The sequence below is a fragment of the Triturus cristatus genome, chromosome 6, assembly GCF_964204655.1.
Source record: "Triturus cristatus chromosome 6, aTriCri1.1, whole genome shotgun sequence".
Taxonomy (NCBI): domain Eukaryota; kingdom Metazoa; phylum Chordata; class Amphibia; order Caudata; family Salamandridae; genus Triturus; species Triturus cristatus.
The window spans coordinates 681,653,071-681,666,140 of record NC_140589.1 but is presented as its reverse complement, the minus strand read 5'-3'; the positions used below and the strand labels follow the sequence as shown (position 1 = coordinate 681,666,140).

The 13,070-nt window shown below is 46.4% G+C and overlaps 1 protein-coding gene across 2 annotated transcripts in view; it reads right to left on the bottom strand.

Annotated features, from left to right (window-relative positions):
- The window catches only part of HACE1 (HECT domain and ankyrin repeat containing E3 ubiquitin protein ligase 1), a 339,965-nt gene that overhangs the window by 289,342 nt on the left and 37,553 nt on the right, over positions 1-13,070 (bottom strand). The gene's annotated exons all lie outside the window — the stretch shown is intronic.

Below are 13,070 nucleotides of genomic sequence, written 5' to 3'. Positions count from 1 at the left end.
AATTATGTCTGGCAATCAGGTATGTTGCCATGGCCCAGAACCCCAGGTCGAAGCTGTGCCATCCTAGCAATCTTTTGTTTTTGTCTCACAATTCACTTTTTTTTAAATGTTCTTTTGGGCAGCCGCACCTCACACAATGCACAAATGATGCACCTCAGGGGCACGCTTTGGTGTGCCTTCAATTGGGAGGCACTTCATTGGTCTTACTTCCCCATAGGCTCAAGGATAAAAGCCCCTTTACCCTCTGCACCGACTGTAGTGGCACAACGTTTGTATTTGTGTGCATAGCTGCACCCATGGGCGTGGCTTATTGGCCTCTCTGTAAAATAAGTCCAGTGACTTGCGGAAGAGGAGGATCCCTTCGTTTTCATTAATTTTTGAAATGATGCAATAATGATTAAGATTAGTATGTGCACAGTAAATCCTTTTTTAACATTACACATTACTTTGGGGGCACCAGCAGCTGTTTTCTCAAACATTTCCCTTTTTTTTTGTTTTTTTTGTTTTTTAACTCTAGCTGTAAACTAGAGGGTGGTTGCTGCCCAACAAACTCAACCCATCTCCCACTTGCTATTCCTCTGCTGCACTTTATTTTCAAGGCTATTATAGGAGGGAATACACTAATTTCCCCACCACCCAGATGTACCTGGGCTCCTTCATGGTGTCAGATGCCCTATCTTAGGAGAAAACTTGGCCCAAGCCGGACTGACTGGAATTTTAACACCATGAACCTGGACATATAAGCTGGTGTTTACATCCAGCTTTATGTACAACTTGTGGACCTGCACCAGAGTGTAAGTGAGCGTTGCCCACATTCTCTTTGCAGGAGTCTTAATTGATACTCTGTTGTCCTGCCTGCTGCTATTACTACCAACGGTGCATGCACCGAAGGCGCTAGCACAACCAAACAGTCTAGAGGCTTGGCCACATCAACTAGAAGCACCATCTGCCAACCCTCAGAGGACAGATGAAGTCTCCCCAAGAAGTATACTCCTACAAATTACAGGTAAAGTAAGTTGAAGGCCTCCCTGGAGAGCCAAACCTCCTAATTACTCTGACAATGCGGTTATGCAGCACCAGGGTGATTAGCTGTCTAACTGAATCGAGAGGCTGGACAGTAGACTTATGTTCTTGTGGCCTCCCCTTCCATTTCTGTGGTCATACAGTAATTTGCTCCTCCCCTGATCATCACTGAGGTTCCACTCCTGCAAGTGGAATAACTGCAGTGGAGACCGAAGATCCTTAGCAAGATATATTAATTTTTGATGACCAGTATCATCTTTCTGGGGGCAGTAAACACATTCTCGGATCTACCCATCACAGTCCCCTTCTTTTGGAGTTTACCACATTATCTATTAATCGTCTGCCATTTGGTTGTTGAACCCTACTTGTTACCAACTCATAACAAAATATCCAGTACCGCTGGAGGATTAAGAATCCTCCATTATTAAGTCCATTGATTATGGTCAGATATTGATTCTGATCATATACAGTCTTTAAACATTATTTAACCCTGGGAGGAGTTCCATTTCTTCATTGTTGTGTTACTGTGTTGTGCTACTGTGTTGTGCGGTGGAGAGGTTCATCTTGTGATCATGAATAATACGTAGTATACATTGCCAAAAATCCAGTTTGATTAGGAGGAATAACTTCCTTAAGAGCAATTCAATAGTTTACCTCGTTATGATTAATATTAGTGAACATCTTTAGCCAAAGCGGGCAGAGCAAGAACTCACCCTCTTTTATTTTTATTTTTTAAATAATCATAATTATCCCATCAACACCGAGAACAATCATATGCTAGAGAAATACATACTAACGCTCGATGGCCACTTAGACAAACAAGGAATTTGAAATATAGAGCACCATGTCACTATTCAAGGTTTTATGATACTCATGAAATAAAGTGACACAGTGCAAACTACCAAAAAGCAGATAAACAGCATACAGGAAACAGCATACAAACTACCCATATTAAAACGCAATCATATAAACACAGGTAAAATGAGAGTGTGCTTATCCAGTACTGAGCAAATGGCCTCCAAACATCTTGAATAGGTGTCTCTTAATGAAATACCATTAAACCAATAATCTTGTCTCATAATCATGAAATGCACAAAATATAAACATTGATTCAAGAAGATTTAAGATACAAAATATCATGTCACAAATCAAAGTTGTACAGTACTTATGAAATAAATAGTGACATTGAGCATATTGCCGAAAAGGAGATGAGCAGCATACGTGGGCAAATACACAAACTACCCATGATAAAGTGCAATCATAAGAACAAAAGTAAAGTGGCATAGTGCACTTTCACAGTACCAAGCTGGTGGCACAAGAACATGTCCATGGCATCCAAACATCTCAAATATGTATCTATTAATGCAATACCATTAACCCACTAATCTTGTCTCATGAAGTACACAAATTTAAACATTCATATAAGAAGATTTAAGGTACAAAATATCCTGTCGCAAATATAGGTTGTACAGAAATTATAAAATAGATAAAGTGACACAGTGCATATTGCCGAATTGGAGATGAGCAGCATACATGGGCAAATATACAAACTACCCATAATAAAGTGCAATCATAATGAGACAAGTAAAGTGGCAGAGTGCACTTTCACAGTACAGAGCAGGTGGCATAAGAACGACTCGAATTGAATAGCTGCCACTTAATATAATGGCATTAAACCTGTAATTGCATCTCGATCATAACCTCCACAATATATCAAAATTTAACCCAAACTAAAATTCAGAATGTATGGGCATACTGGGAAGGCTCAAAAAAGGATATACAGCAATACAAATATTGCAAATTACATTCAGAGCGAGCCAGGAACCACCTTTTGGATTAGCTCTAAATACTGCCAAATAGCAGTAACACTCTTTACGCCCCGACCCCTTTTGCATATGCTTCTTCAAACTTCTTCATCTTAAAAAAAAATTCCACCTGCCCTGCAGTGTTGGGACTAGTCGTCTTCTCCAATTTAGAAGAATCGAAGAGCGAGCTATCGAAAACGCAATAGAAATAAACATCAGACCCCATTTGCCAATACTGGTGCTCTGACTGTTTGGAGGCCCAAAAAGTATTACACATGCTTCCCGAGTGATCTTAGACTGGAGACCAGTATAATAGCGGCAAATAATCTTTCCCAAAAAAGCCTCAGCTTCTGGCAGGTATGAAAACATGTGAAGCCAGTCCCCGTGCCTGCCTAGTGGCAGCAAAAACAGTGATCTAAAATGGTCAGTTACATTCTGTGAAGGGCATAATAGGCCATCAATCTAGACATCAAAGAGATTGTCTTAAAATGTGCTTCTCTTAAAGACTTGTACTCAATCTTGGAAATAATCTGCCAATCGCTTTTAGAAACATGACATTGGGATTTCAACCAGATCTTCGCTAAGAAACTAGTCACATGCTCCTGGGTCCCATCACCATGTAGCAACCTGTACCAGCCCCAAACTCCCAGAAGCCTGGATCTTATGAGTGCACGCAAAGCTGGGTGAGCGTCTAGACTTGCTTCCTGACAATTATTGATTATAAAATTAATAATATGCTGAAAATTCCACAAAAAACGAATGCACTGATCGCCACACCGTAAGAGAAGTTATAATCAACCTAAAATGGTAGCACTCCTGAAACTTAAGATACATATAACCTGCTGAGATGCGATTCGATATGAACAGATCTTTCATCCAGCTACCCAGCTCCTAAACCGACTCATACCTGCCTTAATAAAAGCTGCTAAACTAATTTCTGATTTTTGGACCATTCTTTCCAGAGGAGAAAAAAAAAAGAAATCTAATAGCCCACTGCCTTCCAACGTATATCAAAAAGTAAAGCCTCATAGTATGTCTTAACATGAGGTAGTCCCAAACCTCCCTGCGCAATATCGAATTGTAAAACAGAATATTTCACCCTGGGGGCTTTCCCGTTTCAAATAAAGCTTCTTAAGGAGGGGGGGGGCGCTAGGTGGCGCACGACCGAGATGGCTGCACGCCTGTGAGGCTCCAGCCTTGCCGAGCAGGAAAATATACTTTAACCACATCCTGCAACGTTGAAGTGAATGTTAGAAGTCACCGTAAGCTGCCTGAAGTCCGGAGATACCGAACTTGCGTGCTTAGCCTGGAGGGGTGCCTGGGGCGCTGCTGGCGTTCCTTCAAGCGGAATACCGCATCCGATCTGGAGCCTGAGGGCGGACGCTGGTGCTGGGAAAGCCTGAGGCCGCGGAGGCGGGAGAGACATCTTCGTGGGATGCGCGTTGGGATCTGGCATCCGCCGTCTTGTTTATCGGACTACTGGCGCCTGGAGGTGGGTGCATGTACGGAGGCGCGTGTGAACACTGGTGCTGCCTTTTATTATCGAGAGATACGGACGGAGCTGCTGGATCGGGCGCTGAGGCTATGAGCGCAATTTCATTGAAGGCGGAGGGCTGATACTCGTGGGGACCCAGGCGGAGCTTCCAGAATACAGTCACTGGCTCCCTGCATCTCCCAGCCCTTAATGGATTGAGGTCAGTGCTGACATTGATGTGCTCTCCTGCGCGCTGAAAGGGGTAGCCACCATTTTGTCTGACAGATATCTCGCAGGCTGAAGCAGGAACACAGACCCCTGGGGCCCGACTGACTGGATTGCTGGGTGGGACCCCCATTCAATTGCCTGCGGTGCGCTGGATCTGTGGCCCCTATTCCGTTCATGAATATTCTTCGTTGCTAACTTTGGGGCACAGATTGAGCCCGGCAGCCATTTTGTGACGGTTGAGCCTCAGTGAATTCGACCTGGCTGGAGGCGGGAGGTTAATCCCCATTGGCAGTGACGGAGAGTCTAGACGTTTCTCACCTCTCTGGGATCCCTGTGGTACACTGAGCTTCCCCGGAGAGTCTTTTGACAATTGGAGCCTCTGATTTGCCATTGTACTGCAGCCGCACTGGTGGGACCCCTTGTCTGCATCCTTGGTGGGTGCTACGCTACCGCTGGGGGAGCTGCCTGCGAAGCAGATTGGCCAGGTCTTGCTTAATTTGTCAGCGTGAGTCCTGAGTTTGGGCACGCACTTGCTGGAGCGGTCAGCCTTACTCTGCGGGTGGCAGGCGCCATCCCTGATTTGCTGTGATAACTGATGCTGACGGCACCCCTGGAGTTCCTGGTTTGAACCACTGCTTTGATTTCAACGCTGCAAGATGGGACGCACGGACACCAAGCAAACTAAACCCCCAGATCGACCTCGCAGGAGCATGTTGACTCGGATGCCACGGAAGCGCCTGAAGACGACTGGAAGGCCCTTCTGTTGGGTATGAAGCAAAGCCTCACGTCTATAGGCACTAAGATTGACACAATGAACATGCGCATGGAAGCGGTGGTCAAACTGGATCAGCATGAGCAGCGACTAAAAGAAGCCGAGATTAGGGTTTCGGATCTCGAAGATGGCGCTGCCTCAAGCAGGGGGCAACTATCGCAGATAGACAAGCTGCTCAAGATTATAGCCGATAAAAACGAAGATTTGGAGGCTCACTCCCGAAGAAATAATGTCCGCATCCTTGGCCTGGCGGAATCCACCAATGTGGGCCGCATGGAGGACTTCATTGAAAAGTTGGTTGTGAATCTATTTGGCAGGGAATCCTTTTCAGCGCATCTCACGGTGGAAAGAGCGCACAGATCTCTAGGGGCTCGCCCGCCTCTGGGAGCGCCGCCAAGACCGGTAATAGCCCGCTTTTTGAACTATCGTGATAGGTATGCGGTCCTGCGTCTGGCTCGCGAAAAGAAACAGGTTCAATATGAGAACTATACATTGGTGTTCTATCCGGACTTCACGCAATCAGTTCAAGATGCCTGGCGCAAATTTTCTGCTGTCAAGAAAAAGCTTCAGTCGCAGGACATCCCCTATGCAATTTTATACCCGGCGAGGTTGAAGATCACACATCAGGGTAAGCAGCACTACTTCCAGAACCCGCATCAGACTGAAGACTACCTTAAACAGCATCGACGGGCGGCGTCCAAGGAGCTGGGGGCACGGGAGCGCTCCGGGTCTCACTCTCCGCTGTCAGACCCCGGCTAGGACCTGTGATTGACAATGGTTCTCCTGTGACTCTTCTTGATCCTATGCTCTTGCTAAATGGTTCGCAGCTGGTGATGTATTATTATTTCTTATGTTATTGGTAGACTGTCCTGCTCGGCATCTCCCCTCTGTCCCGCGGTAACTGCACGCTTTCAAGCGGAGCGGTGGGTGGGTGAGAGTAAGGAGGGAGAGGGCGGGTCATGGGCCCCTGGCCTTTCCACACAAGGGCATACCCCCAGTTCTATGGTAAAGAGGGGCAGTAAGTGTGGGATACTGATGGTTTCTTGGGCGGGGAGGGTTAATGTGCCCGGCATGATGGGGAAGCCGGTGTGGGTGGTGGGAGGGAGGAGCACGGTTGCAGTTTTCCGGTTTGTACAACCTATAGTAGTTCGATACAGGATTGAGTACAGCTTCTTCTAGTTGTCACACTGGCAGACACCACACATGATTTCAGTGGGCTCAAGATTGCCTCATAGAATGTGCGAGGCCTGAATAACCCCAGGAAGAAAAGGCAGATACTTGGGTATTCAGCCCTGGCGCTACGCCTTTGTTCGCTTCGAGATGGGCCTCGCACCGCTGCTTTGCACGCTACTCCAGTTATTCTCGTGGAGTTGCTATCTTATTCAAAAGGGGGGACCCTTTGTGCCTAGTGGGACAGACACTCTTCTTCGGTTATGGCATAGAATTCAAGAGATAGGCACTACCTATGTTATATGGGGGGGTGACACTTTAATACGACACTACAACCACGACTGGATAGATCCCGGGCCACCTCTGCACACTCCACACTCCCTCATAGCACATTGAGAGATATAGTAGCCTATAAACATTTACTTGACTCTTGGAGGCATATGCATCCTACGCTGCAGGAAGGTACGCACTACTCAGCGGTCCATTCATACTGGGCTAGATTAGATTACATGTTTATATCGGTTGGAATAGCGCACTGGCTGCGTGGTGCGACTCATCTGGTCCGAACGTATTCGGACCACTCCCCAGTTGTGGCAGAACTTCATACCCCTTTGCAGTACTCCCCGTATAATAGTTGGCGCCTCAACCCCTCACACTTGCATGACACAGTGTTTAAAGCGGAGCTGGAACAAGATATCCGAGATTTTTTTGAGCGCAATGTCGAATCGGTTCCCAGCATAACTACAGTCTGGGAGGCGTTCAAGGTTACGGTTCGTGGATGGTATATATCAAAAGGGGGAGGCATCCTGAAAACGTTGCGCAGGGATCTCTCCAAATTGGAGGAGGAGCTTAAAACATTAGAGCAGGACGTTAGTACCAGCACAGATGGGCACGCTCTTAGAGCTACTATACGTTGCAAGCTGACTGAATATGGTGAGCTAGAGGACAGGGAATGTAAATTTCGGGGGAAACCTCACGTGGCAAGGAAATACAGGGAGGGTGATCGGCCGGGGAAGGCACTGGCAGCAGCGATCAGGCCCCCTAGGTTCTCCAGCTACAAAACAGATTCAAGATGCGCAGGTTAATACACACACGAATCTCCCTGATCAATTGTCCACTTTCAGTGATTTTTATTGAACGTTGTACTCTTCCCAGAGAGGCACCCCCCTTAATCTGCCTCAATATTTTGAGGATACCGCTCTGGCCTGGTTGGGGAAGAATCAGCAAAAATGCTAAACCTAGAATTGGAGTTAGATGAAATCACAGATGCTATTATGCAGATGAAGTCTGGTCGGGCTCCAGGGTCAGATGGGTTGCCCATAGAATTTTACAAAAACCTATTTTTAGAAATGGTGGTCTGTAGTTGGCAATGGCTGGCCACTGTCCAAGTAGGGACCCATCTTCCTAAGTCAGAGTAAGCAGACTACACCCTTTGACAACCCCTGCTCAACCCTGTGGTAACGTAGCACGAGCAGCTAGGCTTATCTCAGAGGCAGTGTGTGAAGCATTTATGACCATACACAGTAACACAGTGAGGAACACTACAAAGGGACACCACACAAGTAGTTATAAAAATATAAGTATCTTTATATATAGACTTAACACAAGACCAATAACAGTAAAAATCTACAATACTAGAAAATAGGGTTACTCTTGAAAGGCTGCAAAAATAGTTCAAAATGTGCAAAGAGGAGTTCAGTTCAAGGCAGTGGTCTCTGCGACCCTTTTACTCACAAGATACCTGGATTCTGTAGCAAAGCAACCAAAATGTCGCTAAGGAGTTGTAGCAATGATTTTCCTCACGCTAACCATCGATGCGTTGAATCCTTACCGCAAGGGAGGATGATGCGCTGATTTGTGTGCAGGACAAAGCGACAAACTTCTGCACGCTAAGCCGGCGATGCGATAAAATCCTTGCCGCGAAGGGAGGATGATGCGCCGAGCCTGTTGCGTGTGCGATCTTGTTGCGATGAAAGAAAATGGCGCTCCGCGAGGGAGCGACGATCCTGATGTGATGCGATGAAAATGACGAACGCTCTGCGTCCGCGCTGCGATGTCATGAGGCGATGAACTCGATGCGATGATCTTTGGTTAGCGAGCGCTTTGAGGCCCGCAAACATGCAATGCGATAATCTTCGAGTTAGTGAGCATTTGGCAGCCCGCAGACAGGTGATGCGATGATCTCCGGTAGCGAGCACTTGGCGGCAGCAGCGCAACGATTTTCCTTACGCTCTTCAACAGCAGCGGCTCGCTAACGGGAGTTAGCGACGATTTTCAGCACTCTCTTCTCCACAATAGAACTAGAGGCCCTGGAATTCACAGGAGCCTCACCTGCAGATAGAAATCCTCGCTGGGAGGAAACAGGAGGCTGGTGGTGGAGTCTGATGTGCCTGAGACTCCTGTAGGAGGCTAGCTCTCTTCTAGCCCTTGGGTGATTGCTGTAGCAAAAATAAAAGTTCCTTCAAAGTCCTTTTCCTCTTCGTCCAAGTCCAGTAGTAACCACTGCAGGCCAGTCCAAGAAACAGCACACAAGCACAAGGACAGTCCTCTCCTGCAGATTCCTTCAGTTACACGGGCAGAGGTTCTTCTTGTTGTCAAGGAGCAATACAAATTGTAGGGGTTTGGGCAGAGATATTTATACCCCAAAAGTCTTTGTTCTCAGAAGCTACAAGTCACTGAACACAGCCAGAACCAGTTCTGCCCAGCCCTGGAGCACTCTGTTTACCAGGCTGCATCCTTCCTTTCAGAAAGAGGGGGTCTGCCATCAGACGCACAGTGGGAGGTGGAGCCAGCATTCACCTTGCCAGGCACAGCCCTATTCAGGTCCAGGAGCTACCCCTCCCCATACTCCAATGCAGATCTCTCTATTCAACCCAGGTCTGACTCAGCCTGCTCTGTCCCTCCAAAACCAGACAGCCAATACACATAACAGAAGAGCACACTGGAAGACTTAGGCAAGAAAATACCTACTTTCTAAAAGTGGTATTTTCAAACACAGAATATAAAAATAAACTTCGCTAAAAGATGTATTTTAATAATCTGAGCTCAGGCATACTAAATTTGTTTTTCTACCATGTTCTTTGGGTCAGTTAGGACTATAGAATGTAGTAGCCAAACCTCCCATTCTGGCCTATGGAGAGCAGGTAGCCTTACAGCAGTGAAAAACTAAATTGGGTGTAAGTCACTACCAGGACATGCTACACATACATATACAATGCACCCTACCATAGGGGTGTCTTACATGATGCCAAGGGAAGGTTCAGGGGCTGGGTAGTGGGTGCACTTCACACTCAAGATGGCAGTTCTAGACTGCACACAGACACTGCAGTGGCAGGTCTGAGACACACTTTACAAGCTGCTTCTGTGGGTGGCGCAAACCAGCGCTGCAGGCCCACCAACAGTATTTGGTTTACCAGCCCTGGGCACACACAGGACACGCTACTAGGGACTAACAGGCAAACTAAATAAGCCAATCAGGGATATACCAATTCACAGGTCATCTTTACACAGGGAGCATTCGTGCTGTGGCACTGAATGGCAGTGGCACAGCGCCCAGAGCATCTATCACCAGCAAAAAACAGAGGAGACAACAGCGAATAATGGAAGGGAGACCCACGCCAATGGTGCCAGGTCTAACACCTATGCTTCGATTCTTGCTCCCATTTTGAAAGAGGTATTCTATGTGGCATTAGAGGCGGGTAGCTTACCTGGTACTATGTGCGAGGCATTAATATCCTAGTTATTGAAGCCCGGGAAGTCCCCTCTATATCGCGACTCGTATCGACCCCTATCTCTATTAAACTGTGACACTAAAATACTTGCTAAAGTGTTGGCGACCAGGCTTGGTTTGCTGATGCAACGTTTGGTACTTCCTGACCAGGCGGGGTTCATCCGCAATCGGGCCACGTTGCTGGACTACCCCCTAATATGGGAATCTGACGAATTGAAATACCTGGGCATCCGTATTACTAGAGATAAGGAAGCGTTAATGAGAACCAATTATGGTACGGCCATAGATAAGATAGCTGATAATGTCACCAAGTGGTTGCACCTTCCCCTCTCCATGGCGGGAAGGATATCATTAATTAAGATGGTGTTGCTGCCGAAGCTTTTATACCTATTTGTCAATATACCATATCACCCAGGGAGTTTTTTTCTTTAGTACACTCAGATCTGAACTTACGAGGCTTGTATGGGGCGGGAAGCAAGCACGCCTTAGCCTAACCACGCTTATGCTGCCATATCACCAGGGGGGGTTTGAGGTCCCAGATTTTGAAGTTAATTATTATTGTGCACAGGCCCATTTTGCAATCTATTGGTTCCCTCCGCCGCCTTTTATGCCTCATCTGGCGGTCGAAGATGGTTATATGGCCCGACCCCTCCGTCAGGTTACCTTTTTACTGCAGTGAGGGAACGAGCTCGTGATCCATGCACTGTGGACTGCACTATACTGGCCTGGCATTGGATAGCCCGCAAGTTGGGGAACCCTGTGTTATACTCTCCCAAAATGTCCCTGTCGCGAAATCCCTTGTTACGAACAAGCTGCTTGAAGGCCTCAAGTACTCCACCTGGGGGAACCTTTATATAGCGGGGAAGTTCCGCTCAAAGGAGCAGTTCTTTGGCACATGCACACCAATGGTTATGGACACATTTCTGTATACCAGACTCCGACAAAGTATTAATGCGGTGACCCCTGATTTTCCTGCAGAGCCCATTACATTAGCTCCTTTACATGCCTTCTTACAGGCAGACCCCCCCCCCACCAGCACGCTATATCTCGCTTATATAAACACACACAGAAAGCAATGCCAACCCACCCTATTCGGGCCAGAAGTGAGTGGGATAGGGATTTGGATACCCCATTGACAGATGACCAGTGGGAACTTAGCTGCACAGAGACAGAGGCCATTACTAGCAACAGTAGGCTATGACTTATTCATTTTAAGTTTTTGCACCGGTTATATCATTCTCCGGCTAAACTTTACAGGTTCCGACTTAGGGAGAATGATTTATGTGCTTGCTGTGGGCGGGAGGGGGCGGACTTTTTTCACCTGGCGTGGAGCTGCCCTCCGGTGGCAGAATTCTGGGCGCAGACGTTCGATGGAGTCTCGGACATGATAGGGGTTCGGGTGCAGCCATGCCACTACTAGCCCTCCTGGTACTGATTTAAACGGTTAGCACAAGATATAAAACATTTCTAGCAAAGGGACTGTTGTTAGCAAAACAGCAGGTGGCATGTCGATGGGGGAGAGGTCGTGCTCCAAAGTTTAAAGATTGGATTGACTCGATGACCACTTGGCAAGAAAATATGCACGGCTATGCAGTACTCTTACCCACTAAGTCCCATCCGAAAGACATTTGGGGCCCATTAACCTCATATCTGATTGAGCAGGCGGCAAGGAGCAAAGAAGTAGAATGTGAGGTTGCTTTGAAGACAGGCTGCGAGGCGGAGTCTGAATATCGCTCCCCGGCCTCGCAGGAGAGGCGCCCGAGTGAGAGTTCTTTTCAGCATCAGGGTGGAGGCACTGGAAATGTGGCTTGAACGCATCACAACCTTTCTGTTATGTACAATGGGGGTGGATTTGAGGTGCCAGGACTGGGGCTTTACTATGCCTGGGATAACTATATTTAGTATTGCCTTGCCCTCGTATATTCTGTGGTAAACGGTGGACTGCATCATATGCTGATATACTGAACTGACAAATATCGGACTGTATAAGGAGATTCCTAACCTGCATTGAAATTATTGGGTGCGTGTGGGGGGGAAAGAGTTAAAATCATGTTTATTCTGGTACGGGAAGGTGTTCTATACATGTGTACTGATGTATAATATGATATGGTGTTTCTTATCACACTGACGTACCGTACAACTCTTCAATAAAGGTTTTTCAAACAAAAAAACAAAAACAAAAAAAAGCTTAAGAGTGAATCTAGAGCCTTAAAAAAAGCTATTACTCCTTTTTATAGGAACATTTAAAAATAAAAATAAAAGTAGAGGTAAAATAGACATTTAATAAGTGCAACACTACCAACCACTGTCAGTGGGAGAAGTGATCCTCTTTCCAGTAGCCCCTGAATCCTCTTTAGGGTTGCCATATAATTTAACTGGAAAAGCTGTAAATAGTTATTTGACACATATATACTTCAATAACGTACTGGTCTATGAGAACTAGCTTGCTGCTACAGAGAGTTGGGCAGAAAGCCTACACATGCATTAAAAAGCAGCAGCTCTGTTTTGTTGTGATTGATTTTATATCCGCCAATCCCTGTGAATTCCTGATAGTCATCAAGCTCCCTCTGTATATTCGCATTATCAGGTTTCAAATAAAATATTATGTCATCCGCAAATAACTTAAGCTTAGACATCCCTTACACCAGTGTACAGATCCCATCGTTGCTCTGAATTTAAAAAAAATGTAAACAAAAATTGTGGTTAGGGGGAACACCCCTGAAGGGTGCCTCTATTAATTGCCACTGTTCCCGCCAAAGTGGAATTAATAAATATCTCTGCCTCTGTACGTTGATAAAAATTCTCAAGCATAGAAATAAATTGTACAGGGAAGCCAAACTTCCTTAAACTGTAAAATATGGCCTCACA